This window comes from Anopheles darlingi, chromosome 2 (genome assembly GCF_943734745.1).
Source record: "Anopheles darlingi chromosome 2, idAnoDarlMG_H_01, whole genome shotgun sequence".
Lineage (NCBI taxonomy): Eukaryota > Metazoa > Arthropoda > Insecta > Diptera > Culicidae > Anopheles > Anopheles darlingi.
The window spans coordinates 3,365,001-3,372,500 of NC_064874.1; the positions used below are offsets into that span (position 1 = coordinate 3,365,001).

General features: G+C 49.8%; 1 protein-coding gene across 4 annotated transcripts in view; it reads right to left on the bottom strand.

Annotated features, from left to right (window-relative positions):
* Nucleotides 1-7,500, bottom strand: part of LOC125952115 (homeobox protein cut) — a 158,272-nt gene that overhangs the window by 28,841 nt on the left and 121,931 nt on the right. The gene's annotated exons all lie outside the window — the stretch shown is intronic.

A 7,500-nucleotide genomic window follows, 5' to 3' on the forward strand; every position in this document is an offset into this window, starting at 1 on the left:
TTCCTGGCCTCTCTGGTCCCGCACCAGCTGCTGTAAGAAGATCGATGAGGATGGCTCTAGGATGAGGTCTGCGGGAGTCCGGAAACAGATTTAGCATCTCGTAACACCCGCAGAAGAGGAGCAGAAGGAGTAAATGTGTCTTAAGACACACAGACGATCTCCTCCTTCTCCTTCTTCTCGACGGAAGAAAGGATTCGATACCGATTTGATTCATTAATTTTCACGTCGTTCACGCCAGCGCCGAGGCCAGGGCCAGGGGAAGACACGATAAATCAAAATCGTAAATACGATACCGCAAATTTCTCTTCAAAATCCGGGGTTTGGGGGCCAGCGAGGCATTCCGATGCTCATTTCCGGAGCGCTCACTCCACTCCATCAGGACGTCAAACGACGTCTCGCCATTCCACCGTCCACCTTCAGCTCAAATCGAACGTCGAACTCCTTTCCGTTCCGATTGAAGGCAATGGCACTAGGAGCTGGTAGCAGGAGGTTCGACTACTCCTTCTTTCTTCTGCTGCTGCTTCTGGCTGGTGGCTCAATCGAGGTGGAATTCAAAATCGTTTCATTTTCAGACAACAACAGACAGTAGCTCCAGCAGCAGCAGCAGCAAACGGTGTTCTAGAAGCGATTGAAACAAGAAACTATTCTGATTGGTTTGTGGAATGAACAAAGTTTTTCCCGGAACCATCATCAAACGGGGGCAGTGGAGTGATGAGCACGGGATGGATGGATCCTGGGGAGGACCGGAGGAACTCTCGTTCGCGATGAGAAATTAATATCTTGCAATCCTTCCAGAAAACACCCCTTCTCATGGTCTCTGAAATGGATGAAGGGCTTGCATTTCCTTTCCGTTTAGCAATCTCTGACAACGGCAACAACGAGCAAAGCTCAATCGCTTCGCTTGCTAGCAGTGGAGTGAAGTCTTTAAAGAGTCATTCCTTCGTTCCGTGTAACGGTCGTTGGCACAAAGCAACGGCGGGCTCTTGATAAAGGCGCTCTCTACATTAGAGCAAAGCATAAATTCCAATCAAAATCAAACGTCTAAAAACACTGAGGAACAGAGAGTGAAAGAGGGGCGTTTCTTTTTTCTTTCCTTTTTGCACTTCCTGGCACTGGCACCCCGCACTGTGTCCATGCGCCATACTGGGGAGAGAGAGAGAGGATTACATGCGAACCAGTGACTCCGACTCCGACTGACCGAACATTGAAAGGCAAACCCCTATCGAAGCGGATTATTGGACGCGACGCGGTGGATGGGGGATTGTAACATAAATTTCATGTTTTTAAAATCGACGCCCGGTCATAATGGCCATGTTCCTGTTGTCCCCGGTTACTCGGTTACAAACGGGGCAGCTAGTCCTGGGCTGGAGCGATATCGCGATTCTTTTATCTACTTCACCGCTGGCCGGCTGCCGGGGTTGAGGTCGCAGGGAATGGGAAGCTATCGTTCCGGCCACAGGTCCTTGCGCACCAGGTTTCACCGGTGCCGCGAGAGTGGCACCGAGTTGAAATAATATTTGAAGATTATTAGGTTAAAAGCATGCTGCTGTCATGAGGGCTTTTACAAATATTGAATATCGATCTCGCGCTTTTTTCGCCGAAATGATGAAGAGCAAATAAGCAGTGTCCGCTGGCCGTTGACGAGTCCTGCTGGGCGAATCGATTTTAATTACCGCTCATCGCCCCTCCTCGTGTCCACATTCATTACGATTAGCGAAAGACAGACAGACGCGCAAGCAAATGGTGGCCAATTTTTCATTATTTACCCCGTTGAGTGGCCGAGTTGGCGCAGGTTGGCACAGGTCCACTGTGTCTCCAGAGGCAGATGTAACCGTACCGTTGATTAATCATCACTCAGCGCACAGCATCGAGGATATCTTCCAGGATGTCGGGCGCCCCTTCATGTCATGTGGTCGTGTAGTAGTATATTGACTAATTTATGGCCAGCCGGGAATCAGTCGCCAAAGTCTAGAGGAAATCTAGACCCCGAATGGCAAGCAAGTGAGGCGTCAATTTATTTTCATTACGCTGTCCCGTAGTGCCCCCTCCGTTTCGCGATCGCTGACACAGATTTCCTTTTTTGCCGGATCCGGACAAAATCATAAAAATCGTCCCGGAACTGTCCCGGGTGGGTCTGTGTCTTTTGTGTGGTTTCTAATCCAGCTCAAAGGCTGGTGCTGCCAGTGACTGGCACCGTAGCAGTGCCAGTGATGGTGAAAGATGGCCAGCGTCCGGAGAGTCTGATTCCGGAACCAGAAAGGACCAGAACGAACGAACGAACCGACGAATTCCGTGTAATCCTTTACGGTCTGTCTGGTTTTGTGGGTCCCGGGTCGGTTTTTCGGGACTCGCCGAGACCACGCGGCTTCTTTTGCGCGTCTCATCAAAAGCCGAAGCCACTCGAAGGCATGTAAATAGATATAAATTTTATAAATATGTGTTCGCCCCGTTCGCCAGCTTTTGGTGAGACCGAACTCCCACTCCCGAGCAAAGGATGACCGCCATATCGTCGAGATGACGAGGCTGACAACGACCACCACAAACGACGACGACGACGACGACGACGACGACGACTGGTGAAGCGCACTTGATGAATCTTGATGTTCTTTTTTTTCTGTTGGTTGTTCCCATCACCGGAATGGTCACCGGAACATGGGCAAAAGGGTTTTTGGGGATGCTGGTTCTCTGTACGTTAACGGCAGCAAAAAAGGCGCCAGAATCGATGCTCTAGCAGCGGAAAAAGGACTCTAACGTTGTGGCAGCGAATGGCGCACGATGGAGAAGCCGAAACGCTGAATGATATATTCCTCTTAATATTACCATTTCAAATCAGTCGACCGTTACACACTTCCTCCGCGATCACATAGCGAGAGAGAGAGAGAGTGGCTCAGGTGTACTGCTGCTGGTGGTGGTGGTCGTGGACAAATATATAATATTTGAAAACCCTCATGATACGCGAAGCGAAACCTTCACTTCACTTCACCCCTTAACAGGTCCATGACTCTGTGGTGTCTCTGTTGTATGCTCTCTGTCTCTACTCTGTCGTCGACGTCGTTGGAGACCGGCATCAGAGCAAGATTATCCATCATATTACTCCCGTGGTCGTGGCCAGACGACACACAACCAACCACACAGGACTCGTCCTCGCCGTCGTCGTCGAGTGATTTCAGGAGTTTTTGGAGTAGATCTTGTTGTCCGCGTGCTTTACGGGGGATGGGTGGAGGTGGTGGATGAGTATTGAAAAATATTATTTATCCCGGTACATCAATATTCCACGCCAGTGCCACGCTCGCGACGGAAAAGCGACTTCAACTGCTCTTCTCCTGCCACAGGATCATCAGCATGTTGAGGAAGCAGCAGCAGGAGAAGGAGCAGGGGTGTGTAATTAAAAATAAACCTCTTCCTTGTGGTGGCGGAACAGAGGACACATTTCAAAAGGGAACCAGAGCAGCATCAAGGCCAGACCGGAAGGGGCAGATGGTATTGAAGAGTTTGAAGTGGTTCTTGCTGCGAGCTGCCACTTGAATTTTAACGACTCACAAAAGACGCACCCCGCGGAAACAGGAGTCACCGGTGACAGTTGACAGTTCAAAAAGAGTCCCGTGCCCCCATTCGGGATCGTTATCGGCCGCGTTCTATAGAAATTGATCCTCATTAGATGTTGGTATTGCACGCGCGCGGTTGACATTTGAAACCGCGAATCGATTCATCGTAGCAAGCGATGAATGTCCTTTTCTGTCACTTTCTAATTGACAAGCCACGATGGTGACAAGTGACGCTTGCGATTTGTCTTTTTTTTATGCTGGATGCTTTTATGCTCACTCGCTGGTGACAGCCCGTCTCGTCACGTTGGCTAATCGAGTCGTTAAAATTCATATCCTTGCAACTGACCAGCAGGAGTGAGGACTTCTACGCGACGTCATCGTGATTGAATTACAAATTTTTGGTGGCGCGATCTCGATCCGCGTCCGAGAGCGATTGAATTAGCTTCGTCTCCAAACTGTCGACTGGACTATGCTGGTCAAGCTCGATGTCCTCGACTCTATTTAGCATAAACTGGACATCGTCTCTCGACGACGCGATGATGGCTTTAATTCTATTATCGATGTAAGATATTACTTACGAGTGCTACACATCCAAACATTCGCACACACACACACACACACACACACGCACTACTATCTTTGCAATCTAACAAACAAGGAAATGCGCCAACCCCCTTTTATGCCCCCCTCACACCCTTCTTTCAAAAGAACAGTCGACCAATAAATGAAATGGACGATCATGTCGAAGTCTCAGTCCTCCTCGCGCAGTTGCGTTATCATTCGGCACGCCTTTTTGGTCCTTTTGTTTGGTCCGCCATGGCAGGGTGGCCACGATTTTCGGAGTATCTCGATGAGGATTGTTCCTTTCTTCGTAACGCAAACGCGAACGCGAAGCGAACAACAATAAATGCGGCTCAAACAACCGAGTTCCACGGGCTTTTTGGGCCAGTTAAAGGATTCTCTCACTCTCTATGTGCGTGCGTGTGTGTCCGTGTATGTTTGAAGCTTGGCCATCGTTGTGCTCGTCCTTTTTTTCTCCAATAGTCTGAATGGACCTCTCTCGCCCAGTGGTGAAGGGATTGGCATTTGAATTCGTCGGTTGCGCGGTTGCGTTTTTTTGTGTCTTTTGCATGTCCGGTCGGTCGGTCGGTCGGTTGCCTGTGTTCTCTCTCTCTGTGTGCATTGTATTGTACACTGGCCCGTTGTTTTCTGTTCACGCAAAAATATTTTTTGACAGCCAACCAAATAATCTATTCCCTATTTTTATGAATATGTATATGATATGGGGTGTCTCTTCCACCTCCTCCCGGTTTTAACCATTTCGCTCGATTGCTTGGCATCCCCTTGTCGTGGCCCTGGGAACCCTCATGGTACGGCTAATGGTGACCATGGTGTGGAATGCGAAGCGAAAGGAAGGAGGGAGGCACATTGGCATTTTCAGAACGGAACGATCACCAAATTGAAAAATTATGTCCGAGTACTACGTGTGTGTGTGTCTTTTGGGCTTTTGGACTATTGTACGGAGCCCAAGAGCCCCAGTGTTTGCCCCTTTTTGGCAGCGAGTAAAAAAGGATCCTCCTTTGAGAGTGCTGAGAGAACCGCCCTTTGGTAGTTAAAGGATTGTGTTCCGGAGGTTGTGTTCCATTGTTCCAGCAGCTTCGCTTCGTTCGCTGATGAATCGCGCGGTGGTGGTGGTGATGATGGCGCGGCTAATGGTTGAGCTGTTGAATGGCTCGCGATGGTAACACCACCACCCGGGGATCGGTCCACGTCGCGGGTCCCGTTGTGCAGATAGTTGGTAATGGATTGATGAGTGCTTCTCTCCTTTCCCTCTCTCTCTAACTCTCTATTTATCTCACCCCATGAATGGTGCAACACCAAATCATCAAATGGCGAAGAGACATTAATGCGAGGTTTTTGGTGTAATTCGCGGCAAAAAAGCAACAACAAAAAAATGGAAACTTTTCCAACTCATAAATGAAGAGCTCCATTCCACCAGAGACCGCGTGGGTTGTCCATCTTCACGACACATGTCCTCTGTTCGCGACCATGTTTTTTCCGCCCCCTCCGTTTGTTTGAGATCATGTTAGAGAGATATTGGTCTCGGTGACCGCGGCGCGACCACGAGACCGCAACATATAGACCCCGCCAGCGCCAGTAGTAATCCCGCGAAATGCGGAGCAAAAACCAACCCTGGACCCCCTCCCTGGCACTTTTCGGTCACAAACACACCCCACGAAAAAAAAGGGACACGGAAACCAAAGTGACAGACCAGCCCCGGGTTTAGAGGGTTTTTGGTGACCAGGATCGGTTCGGTTCGGTTGCCAGGAGGAGCATCCCGACGAGAATTATGGAGACGCACGGTCGCCCGGACCGGATTCAAGAGCGCTCGAAAGAGAGAGAGAGGAAGAAGGAGAAGGTTGAAAAATGTATAAGTAATAATCATTACCCGAACACGCAACGGCCAAAATGACAAACGTGGCCGTGGCCAACCCCTTTCTTCTCTTTTTTCTTTTTTTGCACGCGGGCATTGTTTTGGTTTGGTGGCCACCACCACCATCACTACCGGTCGGTTGGTTGGTTCGTTGTTGTCGCTTTTCTCGCTACTGCCACAACTCCAGAAACCGGAGAAGGAGAAAAAAAGGGATCACGGGACCATCGAGCATCGAGAGTTAATGGATGGAATATGGATGGAGGCACATGTGAGCACAGCCCTTTCCCTGTCCTCTTCTCTCTCTCTCTCTCTCTCTCTCTCTCTCTCTCTCTCAAATGAACCCTTTTTCCGAGGAGAAGGCGCGCGCGCCCGCGCCCGGTGCTGGTAACATTATAAAACATAAATTTATGCGCGTTTTAGAACGCTTCGTCGATGTCGGTTCCCTCCCAAAAACCCGGGGGGTGGTGGGTGGTGGGTGGTGCGAGTGATAAACAACCCCGCGCACACACACACACACGCTCACGCGCGCCAAGTGTGCTGCTCGCTGGCCAAGGGTTGGAAAAAGGATGAAAGGAATCACTTTTTCGGAATGTTGTATATGACAATGCCTCGAGGGGATGATGGAGGAAGCAGCAGCAGCAGCGGTAGAGCGACGTGTACGTGTGTGTATGTGTGCGCGGAAAGAAGAGACGGAGGGGGGAATGATAATATCTCCAAGAATCCGTCATTGTGTCATATCAAGAATCGGTGAAAAATTGCCTCCAACTCTTCGAACATCCGCATCCGCCGTTCGCGTCGCGTCGGGGATCAGTATCGTCCTCGTCTACTCGTGATGCTGCTCCTGATGCTGCTACTGAAAAGAGAGACACTCGCTTGGTAGTGCCAGTGCCGGTCTGAGTGTGTGTGTTTCAATCCATCCATTAATGGATCTGTCGCACCATTATCCAACCCACGGTTCGGTAGCAACGGCCGAAGCAGAAGCCGTGGTTCATTTGCGATGGCGAAAAAATGGGTGGCCACAACGAGGGGAGGAGAGACGATACCGAAAAACTCCTTCCCCTTCAACCTCCCCCGTTGCTACGCATTCAGCATTCAGTCTTAACCACCGATCCGAAAAGGACTCATTATCGAAATGCATTCTGGTAATGGATTTAGATGCGACCACCGATGGCTGAAGGGGTGGTGGCTGCGAAAGGTGGTGTGGAAAACAGATAATAGCGATTTTTCTTGTTTTTCCATCGACTGTTTAACGGGGAGCAACGTTGCGCCGCCTAGTACTTCCGGTGATTCCTCGGTTTCTCCTTTTGCGCTCCTTTTGCGTTCCTTTCCGGATTCTCGGTACCGAGAATTGTTGTTGCGAAACGTCATTCCATTACGGCGTTGAGTACATACGAGTTCTTTTCTGTTGTTTGTGTGCTGGCTGGTTGTGGTGCCTGATTACACATTAAGTGATATACAGAAATGGTCCAAAAAAGGGTAACATCCTCGAAGGACATGGGCCGCGCTTGTTACATACCTGGA